At 41.2% G+C, this 13,805-nt stretch overlaps 1 long non-coding RNA gene across 1 annotated transcript in view; it reads right to left on the minus strand.

Annotated features, from left to right (window-relative positions):
* Window positions 1-13,805, minus strand: part of LOC138066827 (uncharacterized) — a 118,376-nt gene that overhangs the window by 43,092 nt on the left and 61,479 nt on the right. Inside the window, exon 2 of the long non-coding RNA XR_011140348.1 lies at window positions 12,172-12,223. This is a non-coding gene — a long non-coding RNA (uncharacterized lncRNA). The remainder of the gene's footprint in view (window positions 1-12,171; window positions 12,224-13,805) is intronic.

A 13,805-nucleotide genomic window follows, 5' to 3' on the forward strand; every position in this document is an offset into this window, starting at 1 on the left:
TCCATAGACTGTCAAGTCTTCCAAACCTCCTCATCTCTCAGGGACTGGGATTTCCCTGAGCTGTGCCGGAGGCAGGATATGAATCCCTAAACCTCCTTCAGACAAGGGAGAAGAGCCTTGTTTCATGGTGTGTCCTTCCGCCTGGCTCTCCCCTTCCATCCCTCCTGCTCACCCTCAGTTTCTCCAGCGCCCGTGGGTGTCTTCGATACTGACACTGCTGAGTGGCTGCAGCCTTCCCAGGTGATGCCTGTTGCCAGCTTGCCTTGCTGCTCTGCAACCTTTCCTTCCCAAGGGGATGAACGCCTTCTGGTGACCTCAACCTTCTCCCTGACCCATGGAGTAACTTCTCAGCTCCACAAGGCCCAGATTTTCATAACCTCTTGCAGTCTTGGTGGCTACACCTTCCACCAGCAAACAGAGCAGCCCATGAGCAGTTCTTAGGGGCCAAAAAATATCATTGCTTTGCATTTCGCTCTAACCTTTACCTCCTGGCGTTCCCAGTGTCAATCCTCTTTCTCATCCACTTCCTACACGTTGAAGGGATCATCTGCGGAGAACAGTGCATCATCACTGCTGTAGACCACCATGCAGCAATATTTAAACATCCACTCAGTTACCAAAAGCACACAGAAACAAAACCACTAACTCATCTTTCCATAAATCTACTCTTGTTTTATGGTATCATGTTTTTTTGCAGAATTCTCTGGGTTTTATTTCAAACGAAGTACATCAGCAGCTCTAATAGGAAAGCATACCTCTTTTTTCTTTCACTAGGGAAAAAAAAAGAGAAGTAAAGGAGAGAGGGAAGAAAGAGGGCAGGAAGGATGAATAGACAGACAGATTTGCCATCATCTTTTCTTCACTTTATCCTAGTCTCTGACCCCCAGAGCTGAAGTGTTAATATGACTGATATCAATTGCCTTACTAGCTGCTGGATATTTTAAAAATAATAATAATCTAATTACAGGTGAAGTGTGAATTGTCTGCAAGGTGCCAAGCACCTTGGGTGTGAAAATAAAATTAAGCTTCTGACTTGAGCGCAAAAGGGGAGCTCAGGGCAGAATAATAATCATAGCAAAAAGTATTTTATTGGTGGGCATCTGAAATATATATCACAAGAGAGGAGGCTAGATTCTCATACCCACTCTGCACTCTGGAAGTAAATTTTAACCATCATAGCCAGCTTCTGATCAAACGCCTTATTTCCGTTTGGGAGATAGAGACATGAACTTGGGGCCTGGCAGCTTTGCAAAGCCCTAATAAGATGTATTTTGGGGGGAAAGTCATTTATTTCCCATGTCACATTTTTTCATTTCCTACTTTGTGTTTGCTTTGACTTTTCAGAATGAGAGATGTTTGCAGCAGGAACAGTCTACTTTTGTTAGTATTTGCAGCACAACACAAGGCGTCACTGGTTTTGATTGGGGCACTTCAGGCTCTGCAGAGATATAAACATAAGAATTTAAAAGGCAATTATTTTGCTTTTACAACTGTGTGCTGCAGCACTAGCTTGTTCTCCCCCTTCCTGGACCCATATTCATTTGCTGCCTCTTGTTACACCTTAGAGCATAAACTCATTGAGGCAGGAGCAACTTATTAGCTGTTTTCCTGCACAATTCCAGAGGCAATAGAAATTTGGTCTTTGATTTGTGTGGCTGTGTGCAGCTGCAGGACAGATATAATACAAGAATACATGTAGTACAGCAAAGCGCTGCTCATTTATCCCAGTAGCAGCCAAAAAGAACACAGGGACGTGATGTGAAGAAGTCAAGCACCCAGATCCCTTCCCCTCTCTTGGAGGATCCTCTTCCCCACTGGGCTTTGCAGCGAGATTAGTGAGATGGGCAGTGCAAGCATAAAGGACAATATAGAGTTTTCTCAAAAAAGCAGGAACTTTAACAGCTCTGATGGGCCACCACAATCAGGTCTTTCTAGGAAGAAATGTAATTTATAATAAATGATGTCCATAAAGCCAATGGATTTGCTACTTCAGATGTTTCCACTGATTTACGTTCGGAACCTCAGTGGTAGCTAGAGAGCCTGGCAGGTTAACAAAGTGGTGTATTTCTTGAGGAGCAGCAATCACACTCGCAGTGCCTATGGGAAACATAGCTGTCATGGCAATAAAAAGATGACTATACAAAGGAACAGAAGGGCACTCTCTAGCCTGTTTTTAATCTTTTAAATAATTCTTGCTTGTGAAGGTTAAAGGGACTGACAGCATGAGACACCAGAGCTTTGTAGACATCCAATTCCCTTTCTTTCTCCGATTTTTATTCTTCACTCTCCTGATAAGATTTCTATCAGAGGGCTGGGAGATCTTGGCAAAAAAAAGTGAGAAATAGCTTCACTGTGATCTCAGTAGGTCTGGTGTTTTAGGGAGGCTACCACTCATTATGAAGGGAACTGACAAGGCAAGGAAGACGTTCAAAGGCAGCCCTGACAATTCTGTCCAGGGAAAGTGGGTAGCAAATGATCCAGAATACATCCATCTGTATTCTGTGCATACGTGAGATGCACCATGCTCGATTCTTTGCTGACCTTAAGCCTGTGAGTATCATAAAGACTGATTTACTATATTTGGCAGTACAAAAAAAAGCCCTTTTTCTTAGGGAAAAGTATGAGCTGGTCACCACCTGGATCAACGTACATCCTTAAAGGTGGGTGGAGTGGAGGAGGTTGTCATATGGTTTAGTGAGGTACAAACCTCATCTGGATCTTCTGACATTTTTCCTTTTAAAATGGATTTTCTCTCCAAGAAAATAAAATATTTTCATCATAGATATGAATCTCTCCAGAAGTATCCCAATATACAAAGAAATAAGATATGCCATAAAGTCCAGACCAGTCTTTGAATGAGAACGTAATCCAAGTCCATAACAGTAGGGAAGAATTTAGGTCCACAATTCTGGCCAGGTTAAGTGTCCTTTATCGGTGGCTTTGCATTATTCTCACCTTTAGGGCTGAAAAGAGTCAGAGTACGAGGCACATAAGTATTTACATCTTAGTAACTGACTCTAGGGTACCTTTATAGCCAATGGAGAGAAGCAGGCACTTCTAGGATACAGTTCATCTTGCTCTAAATAGAAGTCTAAAGCAGATCAGATAAATCACACCTGTTGCCTTTCCCCATGGACTCTAAAGGGAACCTGAAATGAATAGCAAAAATAGACCACTCCATCATAGAAATGATCAGTTTTGACATTCTCAGGTCTAGAACGGAACTTGTGCTCAAAACAAGGAGAGCAAAATTGTGAAGGCACCTGCCCATGGAAAAACAGAGACCCAGATTCAAGTCTCAGTTTCAGATTAAGTGGAATTTTGGGTCTAAATTTCCCACAGATGAAGAGCATAGACCTTTGACTAATTTGAGGTGGGCAGATTACTGTCTTCTACCTCTTTCACTTTTTCAAAAATAAGCTAAAAAGTCTAGCTTTTGTTCTTATTTGAAACAATAGCACTCATCAGAATGCCAGTGTCTTCAGTGGATTTGCATTATTATTTTCTATTGGCACTGAAAATCCTCTTTGATGAAACGTACAAAAGATTCATAGAGATCAGTAGATTTTATCCACCAGTGAAATTAAACTGTCTCTGGAGTGGAACATGATAACTTCTTAACAACTCTCAGCAACACTTCACAATAGTGCGGGACAAGGCAGGCCTGATGAAGTGAATGTTTCAGCAGCCTAAATTTAATTTCCTACATTTGATTCTCCAGATTCTTGGGTTTGTACCTTCATTCTTATGAAGCACTCTAGGGGTATTTAATTACTGTAAGTAATCAGCAGCCCTTTTTCATGAGTGATTTGAAAAAAAGCAGCTCCAACACCATCACATCCTTTAATACAGTTTTAAAAGGCAGAGAGAAGAAGAGGAAGTGTATAGAGAAAGTACAGACGTGAATCAGGTAAGGCCCTTTTGTCTCAGCAAACTTGGGAATGCTTTGGGGACTGCAGCTTACAGTCTAAAATTTTGATAACTCTGGCTCACCAAGTAGCAGAGTGCCATAGCCAGCGTTTCAAAGAGCAATGTTCAAATAACTAATGTCAACAAATCACGTTCATAAATAATTATCAGAGGATCAAGATTATAAGGTTTAATTATTTAACAAGGAACTGATCCAACACAAAGCAGCTAGAAGCACTATCCGTGAGCCCTTTGCTCTTGCTCAGCTCTGAGATTCTTTTTCTTTAACCAGATGTAAATTATTCGAGCAAGGAAAGCCCTGCATAGAGGTATACATACAGAGACAGGTTCGTTTGATATGGAACAGCTTCTGCTTGGACGAAACCCAGTAGCAAGGTTCAAATGGTACAGTATTAGGATGTCTGGGTCTGGTCAAGAACAGAAGAGCACCCTGAATTGCAAACAAATCTGAAGCTGAGCTCTCCTTTTTACACAAGACTCATCTCTAATCAAGACCCATCTCTAGTTAAGCAAAATGGATAGGTAACATTTAATATGGAAGTCCTTCTCCATTGAATGAATGCAACATGGAAGTCTCCTCCTCACTTCTCTTCCATTGAAAGATAGCTATGACTCCTAGCTGTAGTAAGAGGTCATATATGACAGATAGCAAAGAAAAACTGTGAAAGAGGTTTTGGCCGGCTTGTTTGTCTTTTTTAAAATTTGGAATAAAACTTTAAAAACTTAGCCTTTTGGCTCTGAATAGGCACATCACGGACACAATGCAACATGTGATATGTAGTCTAGCTGGGCATACCAAACCGTGTAGAGTAGGAGCTGAAAACCTTGACCTACAACTCCTGGGTCATATAGTGCCTCAAAGGAGTGAAGTTTAATGTCAAATTAAAACAGTAAAGACAGTCGGGCAGCCTCTCCTTCTCTCCTAGGCATGGGTAAGGCCTCTGTCAGTCTATTTTACCACTGTTTTGAGGAAGCTGTGGACTGAACGGAGAGTTCAGGGTGCAGCACGGAAGATCAGATTGAGGATAGACATGCTAAAATTCTGGCATAGAGAGGAAAACAATAATCTCTTTTCTATCACAGATAAGAGACAAGTAAAGATCTTAGACTTTACTGCAGCAAGGGAGAGCCAAATTAAACATCTTAAAAGTAAAGATAATGAACTACTGAAATAAATAGATTGTCTGGGGAAGTCTGTGCAGCATCCATTGGTCCTTGAAGAACAGGCTGGATAAACATCTGTCAAGAATCATTTAGGTAGAGCTGGTCCTGCCCATGGGGAGATTTAATATTTCTGAATGGCAACTTTCTGCTTTCAGTCGTAGAGGAAGAACACTTTTAGTATTTTAGGGTTGTTTTGCTTTGAATGGACAGAATGTGGTTACCCAAAAAAACCCCAGCTCTTCTGGAAACTTCTTCAATCATCAGCTCTATTTTAAAGACCTTGGCCCTCATCCCTTTCTTGGCCATGGCAATGAGGGTCCCCCAGGAGCCGGAGTGTGGAGCTCCTGGAAGCTCAGGCCTCACTCACACGCTCGTGCACACGCACACAATCAGTCTACTGGAACTGATTTAATTGAAAAGGGGCTTTATTGCCATCCTCCTCTGATTAATTCAGAAATGAGGAACTAAACATCTGGATGTTGGGTCTGATTTTCATTTACACTAATAGCTTTGATACCACTTTCCTCCGAAAAAGAAGCCTTAAAAAGTGGGTAAAGAGGATTTGCTGTCTTTTAAAATTGACAAACTAAGGAAAATTGGCCATAACGCAAATAGGAATTGAGACCACTGAGTACTTGGACTAGATTCTTATTTTCACAGTAATGCCCTTCTACTGCTCCGATACTATAAGGGGCTTTAAGGTGAGTGTTAATGAAATGTAATTGCGCTTTGCAACATTCTGCCCACACAAAGAGGTCTTAAAGGAATCTCAGTGTAAATGAGGATCTTGCCAATTACAGCTTAACTGTGTTGCCTTAATTGTAATGTGGCTTTTCAGAAACATTTTAATCTTTTCATAAATGCAGACAGATTGATAATTAAAATAGGATTTTAAAATATTCTTAGCACCAGGGTAGAAACAGTTTTCAATGAGGAGTTCCTATACTGGAACCTTTCTTACGTCCTGGCTTTGTGCAGCCCACTGGTGAGTGTATGTTACTGAATCTTTTCCCTCATCTGTACTCAGTCTTTAAGGGAGAAAGGCTGTTCTAGCATTAGTTACTAAGCTCTGACTTAAATTGCGTGACCCACTCCTTGTGGTTCCCAGTTTGATCCCAGGCCATTCTAATGGCTCCCCAACTTACTACATTTGTGATCCCTTATTCACAGGCCAAGATGGAAAATTATTACACGACACCCAGCTAAAGAAAAGACACCCCCCCCTCCTGTGCCCCAGCTGGGCAACTTTGAATACGAAAGGGAAGAAACCTCCCTACAAGGCTGCAGAGAAGCAGTGAAGCCTAATACTTGCACATTAAGGAAAGGAGAGAAACAGTGGTTTGCGTCATTGTAGATAATCTGGCATCACATGTTCTCTCTGAATTTGCAAGCCAATTCACCATTACCATCTTATTTAATTTCTATAGCCCTATGATAGGGTTTTTTTATCCAGCTCTCGTACTGAGCCCAGAATTTGAGTTATACAGTGGTAGCAGAGTTTCCGGGCGAATTGGAAGGGATAAGGTCACTTCCAAAAGGGAAAGAAATTTTTATCCATCTTTTTTTCCCATAGAACTAAATGTCTCCGCATTCAAAATGAGAAAACCCTCTCCATAGTTTCAGCTCCTTGTTTCTCTGGCTGCTTGATCTCTCTGCAAAGTCACCTTCCTCTAACACATACAGCATTACGACAAGCAGAAGTTGAAATGGGACACAAAGCAAGGTAACTGCTGCAGATGGGTGTGGTGAATGAAATGAGATTAAAAAAAACCAACTGAAACATAAATAGGCTGAAGTCTGAGATCTGATATGATCAGTAATTTCTTCTAATGGTTCTGTCATCATTGATTAGAGGAGGGCATTTGATAGCATGGGTATGCAGGCACAATTATAAACGGATACTGCTCATTCTGTCTTGAAATGGTGAATTATACAAAGTGTACTGACTGATGCTGTAAAGAGGAGATAAATCACACACCATCCTCCACTCAGATGAACATCTCTTTGCTTCAGATATGAAAATCTTGAGTCAGTTTGAATTTCTCCTTAGCTGGGTACATATCCACCAACTCAACTGACTTCTGGATTTGGTCCAAGGAAGAAAAGTAACACAAGCAGAGCAGAGCAGAGCATTTATCGTCTAGCCCTAGAGAAAGTTCATCCTGGGAAGTGCAAGGAAATTATAATTCTGGGTCTGATTCTCATTACTTTTGAAGGTGTTTCACGGTCTAAAAAGAGTGGAGGAGATATTCAAAGGAATAAACACCAATCACATACCCAATTGCCATTAAGAGTGATCAAGAGTCAGATATCTGGGTACCATTTGTGCCTTTGAAAATCTCTTCCTACATCAATTCCACTTATTCCCACTTTAAAGCTGCAGTACACAGCCACAGTGGCATAAAATATCCTAACGAAAATGAGTATCAGATTGTGTAGGGAAATGGAGAGCAAGCAGTGATCTACAGAGCTCACGCAGCCGGAAAGTGCCTTGTTAACTAGGGTGCAGTCTGGGAATCAGCAGCAGATAAATGGGTAAGAGAAAGCAATGTGCAGAAATGGAGTGAAGATAATGAAGAGAAAACTGAACTGGAAAGCCTTTTGAGCTGGAAATGAATGTGACAACCTAATGGGTGACAGTGAGGAAAAGAAAAGAGGTGCCGGCAGTGGGAGGAAAGGACGGGTCATTCCAAAGGGCAGCAAGTGTTGCAGAGAGGATCACAAGCTCCCACTGGAGAATGGGGTGAGTGGGAAGGATTTGCCTGGGGACACACGCTGTGGGAGCGAGCTGTTGGACCCAAACCCTGGAAACAGGACCAAAACTACCAACCCTAATGTCCTTGCCCTGCCACCCCTCCCTTCAGGGGAGTGAGGAGTGCAGTTTGTTAGTGCTGTGAGCTCCAGCTACTGGAAACAGAGCAAGGTGCTGGGTAGGGAAATGCTGCTCCATGTGAAGCATCCTTTTGACATTCAGCCCCCCACTGCTGTACTTTATACATTTAAGCACAAACCATCCATTTCCTTTTCTTTCTTTTCCATTTATTCTAATGTCTTTTTTATCATGTCACAGCATCAGCACTGTGCATCAGCACAATTACTGGATACAGTAATTGTGTGTCTTTTGTTCCACAGAGAGTCTGACAAGGTTCCCCGTGATACCACAGCCACTCTGTCAAGTGCAAAGGCCCCAGTGGGCTGATTCCTTATTCAACTGTTATAAAGTTTACCTTCAAAATAAAATTCTGTGTAAGAAGTGAGAGAGGAAAGAGACAGCAGTTGAAAGCAAGAGAGAAAAGAGGATGAAAAAGAGGAAGCCTGGTAAGGGATGAGCAAAGAGAGAAGGAGGCTGATCTCTTCACTGTGAATTCCCAGAGTCTGGAGTTTTACCTGCACCTCTACACACACAGCATTTTAATCACCTGCTCTTATTTAGCAATTCCAAAACTATTTTAGACTTACTGAATTCTGAGAGCGAAAGGCATTTTGCAGAGATTCCAGTCCCAAGGATTGTGCAGAAAGTCAGGGGGGCATGTCCTCAAAATGCTGAGGCTGCAAGCACCAAATCAAACAGCAAAGGTTTATTGCAAGTAGGGGGAGCACAAAAGGAAGATCTTCTCCTTGGTCCCATGACTCTAAGATAAACACAGGATTTCTGTCATTCAAAGAGGCTCTTTCTAAAAGGATAAACCCAATGTATCAGGTGCCTGTTTACTTAGGAATCCATTCTCTAAGGACAGCCCTCCAAAGGCAGACTATTTTCAATAACACTAAGGTAAAACTGGAATGATGCAGGAAACGATTCAAATTATGCTGCAGTGAAGTCCTTAAAAGGCAAAACTGGGTCCTAGAAAAAACACATCCCTCCCAGCTAAAAGCTGGCAAAATAATTGCCTCCTGTCCCCCTGGTGGTGACTCTTTCAACACAATAAAGTTCTAATTGAGTAGTAATACATGTTTTACTATAAAAGCACATACCTCTAGCAGTGTTCCAGCTGGGATCAGAGTCCTGCCCACAGAAAGAGGGAGCTTCTATATTTAGTCTAAGTCTGAACATGGGAAAGATTGTCTCCTATTTTGTATGCGTATAAGTTCTTTCTCTACATATACTGTAGTATGCACAGAGAACTTTGTATGATTTAACTTGAATTTCTCCCATCAGGACTGCATCCTCAAGTATATTATCTGATAATCACACATAACAGAGTAAGTGGACCCAATTCAAGGCAGAATGACAATACATTCTCAGCTGAAAAAAAGGACAGCTGAGTGATGGCATTTGAAAAATCTGTTATGAAATTTGAAAATGTGTTACTGAGATAACAGGTAAAGCTGCTGAGTAGTAGGAAGGCTCTTTGTGTTGAGGAGGAGGGAGAAGTCATGCCTTTGGTGTTCAGGCTGTGAGAAGGGAGAGCAAGCAGGATGAACAGAGACTGACCCACAACTTGTTACAGAAATGGCGGAATAACTAGGCATGTGAGCAAGATCTCAGTCTGAAGCCACCACCACAAAGTACAACTACAGTTATTTTGCAAGAAAGGCAAACAAATGTTGAAATAAAGGCCTAACCAGCTGAGGAATTCCCATATCACAATGGAACAAAATTTATGTTTTCTGTTTTCATTTTGGAAGATGAGCTGGATTGAACCCAGAGCAGGCTCGCTCTCTCTCTCTCTCTCTCTTTTTTTTTTTTTTTTTTTTTATGAGAGAAGGGATTTATGAGACACCAGAGAGTGCTACCACAGAGGCAGGATAAAGGTGAGGGCTGTATCCTATTCAGTGAAATATCTGGAATGAATCAGTGAACTACTGGCTATAAGAGGGCATTTTAAAGGACTTTCAAAGGCATATGTGGGTTTATAGGTGAGAATATAGCTGGCTACTGGAGCAGGACCCTACATTTCTCCCCTAACAATTAGAGGTAAGAGTATGTGATTAAAAAAATCTTAAAATATTGTAACTGAAGTGCTCAAAACCTGTAATGCTTCATGTGTTGTGTAACAAGGGCTGCCTGTGTGACTGAAATGTAGCAGCATGCCTTTGCAACATTTTCAGAAAAAAAAAATGCACTCACTGTTAAGCCATCTATTTGCGAGGCTACCCTAAAACCCCTTAACCTCTGAGTAAACCCTAGATTAGGTCTCAGTACTTACACCAAATCCACAAGAGGCTATAGATTTTCCTGGATGTTTCATATCTAAAGCACTTGAAACTAATTCACTATTTTCACACAGTTTTTATGCAAAAACATATATAACCTCCCTTTTCAGCCAAAACATTGGCTCAGATTGAATTGAAGCTTGCAACAACAGACGGCAAAACCAAGCAGACTACTTAAACCATAGGAACTGTGCTAGACAGAATAATGTGCCCTCTTTTTATTATTTTAGGTACTGTTGAAATCTCTATATGAATCATTAGTATGGATACACTCTTCTTTTCTATATTTTGAAGATTTGAGGAAAGCATATACATTTTTCTCATAATTTCTAAGTGGTCACTTGCTCAGAATAGTTACGGATTTGCAGCAACTGTTTATGCAAGGTAGAGGTACAGCAATATTTTAGAAATAGTAGTTGCAAATAAAACACAGAGGATCACACTTTAATAAGACAGTGCAGCCTTCTGAGATTATAGTCCCAAGCATAAAATTCTTTTTGAAACTACTGTTACAGTATAAATCATTTATACGGGTGCTTCTAGTAGCATGAAAAGTGGAACACAAAACAGAGAGACGTATTTCAGAAAGAGTGTAATCTGGATTTACATTAGAGGCACAGGAATATGGAGAGCAGAACCATCTATCCCCAAAACAGAACTGTCAGCATACCTCTTACCATTTTAGAAGACATAAACCTAACATGAATAATGAAGTTAATAGATGCTGTTAAGTAAAGTCACTGCTGAAAAGGTCTGAGAATCACCGCGTGAGACAAGTGTCATATAATAGAGGTCCTTGATGTACTTAACTAAGATCTCTTTCCTACACCCCCATCTGCCCTAACACCGTATAGTACCAATTAAACTGTTCAATTGGCTGGAAATTAGCTGCATCCCTCAGGTTCCTCAGAAGGTGCTCATAGGCAGCTTTTAAATATCTTGGAAATAAGAGCAACACAATGACTGGTGAGTTTTCAAATCTATATAAACAGCCATTTCTCCGGAGTGGCTGTACCACCTGAGGCAGCTCCTCTATCACACAAACTGAACTGGTCAGGACTGGAAGAGCTCTCATGTTTTTTTTATTTCAGCTGGAGCACTCACAAAAATCATCCTTGACCCTAACTCCTCATCTCCATCTGAAATATTTCCAGCTCACCAGAGAGAAAGTGGCACCAGCCGAAGATATACATGGAAAGGCTCCTCCATGCATCTAAATACTGAACCCAGGATCCAGCCATCCCAGCCCGGTACCTTCTTCTTGAGGACCCCTACTCCTTTTGCCCACAGTGAAGTTTCTCCTTCACCTCCCAGACAGGCTTCAAAAGACTGAGACTCTACAACAAGCCTAATCTTCCCTCAAAACTTGATGTTTTAAAAGGGCAAACTCAGGGGAAATCCATCGTCTGTATAAACTCCATCTTGGCTGCTTGCCCAGTCAACTTATTCTAATTATCCAGAGGTATGAAAAATATGATTGTCTCCACTGCTAAATCAGCCTTCTCAATAAAAGGCCCCTCTTAGCTGTGCATGGCTGCACTTATCTTCGCTTTCAAGAAACAGCATGAGAGAGCGATTTCATATGCCAACATGATAGCAACTGTATAGCTAAGCTGCTGAGACCTGTCAGCACCCTAACGCTCACAGAAAAATATGAATTCACTGCACTTTTGCAGCAAACAGAGAAATAATCTTGGGGGCTGAGGGGATGGGACATGGTCATTGCAGTCAGAGAACAACTGGCTCAGAATAGCTGTGTCATCTATAACTTTTAACAAGTAAATCTCAAATATCTACTGTATTGACTAAGACTGAGACCCCTTCTATATATCTTCTCTCATGTATCAGGTAGGTATGGGAAGACGTGCGCAAGCCAGATTTAAGCCTGAGCTACATTTCCAGCATCTTAAGCTCACTTACCTTTTTCAGTTCTTACATAAGCATTTCAGATCGTTCCCAGAGCTCCGGGGATCTGTGGAAGTGAGGGTTAATCAATTAGTAATACTTAACAAAAGAAGGATGTGAGAAACTGAATGTGTTCATGAGTTTCATGGGTATTGCTGTGTGCCAAGTCCATGACATTATCACTGTCGGTCTTGCTTTCTTTCCCTGGCTGGGTAGAGCCCTTACATGTGTGTGTAATTTGGGACAGGTTTTGGAAGTGCTGCAGCTGACATATGGGGCAGACTAATAAAATGTTTAGTTTCATTATGATTCTTTCAGACATTCCCAACCATTTGACTTAGGCTCACAATTCAGGCCCATTTCTTGTGTCTCTTGATGGACATCTGCATATTCGTTCCCCTTCCCTCTCACGTGCAATCACTGAAAACAGTTAGATAACAGCGCTTGAAACAAGCAAAAAGGAGGGCTGTTGAGAGAGCAGAGACTGGGCTGGGAAATGAAGGGCACTCTGAAACAGCACACTGTCCAGTGATATGTTTGGATACATTCTGGGATGAGACACTGACCCTGTTTCAGCTGTGCCGTCGGTCCTCTCAGAGGAGAGCAGCTTTTCCATTTCCTGCCCTCCTGTAGCCCACATTGCACCTTTCCAGTTTGACTACAGCCTCCCTCAACATGAATAAGCAAAGTGTTGTACACAGGACCCCAGCAGAGCCATGAATCATGGAGTAACGCTTGCTGATGTTTACTAGAAATATTTTTCCTGGTACACATCTACTGATTCAGTCGTAACATACTGGTATGACTGTGATTGACGTGATATGATTGTGACTTACAACAATATACTCACCCTGTGATGTGCTAATAAATGAAACAATTTTTTGCTCCCTGGCCCTTTCATGGAATGCCATCCTACCTGTTTGCAGGAATCTTATCAATACTTTCATTAGCATTTGAGTTTGTACCTTTAAATGAAGTTTCATTTCTGTTTTTCCAGCCTATCAAGTTGACCGCTTCTCTCTTATTCCTCGTGCTGAAGTTATTTTGAATGCTAGTTAAATAGTTAGCCAAGTATAGTTAGCCGAAAACATCTCTGGTGAAAGTCCCTAAGATTGGTACCAAGACAGATCTTTGATGAACTTTCTACTAACCTCCCTCCAGTTTGATAGCTCTCTTTTATGTATCACATACTGTTGACTCCATTTTAACTAGCTCTTGCCAAGTTCAAGTTTTCTACTGAACTCTGTCTTCTCCAGTTTACACAGTATTTTATCTTGTGGTTCCTTACTGAATGCTTTGCCTTGATCCCAATGAATTAGGTTTACCATATTTTCTTTCTTTCTTTAGAAAACCAATTACTTTAACAAAATGAGACCAGGTTAATCTGGTACAATCTACTTTTTCAACCCCGTATCATACTTTGTCCCATTTCCATGTTCTTACTCATATTTAATTATCCTTCCATTTAAAATTAAGTCATAGAGCTCTTCATGCTATTGAGCCCAGATTAACAGGTCTGTCATTCATGGATCTTTTCTGCCCTCTTTCCTGAATTCAGGCACCCCATTTGCCATTCTCCAAGGATATAGTACTATCTGAGGATGATGGTTACCTACAGTCTTACTTTTAGTTCTTTTAGTACTGTAATG

Source organism: Struthio camelus, chromosome 3, assembly GCF_040807025.1.
Source record: "Struthio camelus isolate bStrCam1 chromosome 3, bStrCam1.hap1, whole genome shotgun sequence".
Classification (NCBI taxonomy): Eukaryota; Metazoa; Chordata; class Aves; order Struthioniformes; family Struthionidae; genus Struthio; species Struthio camelus.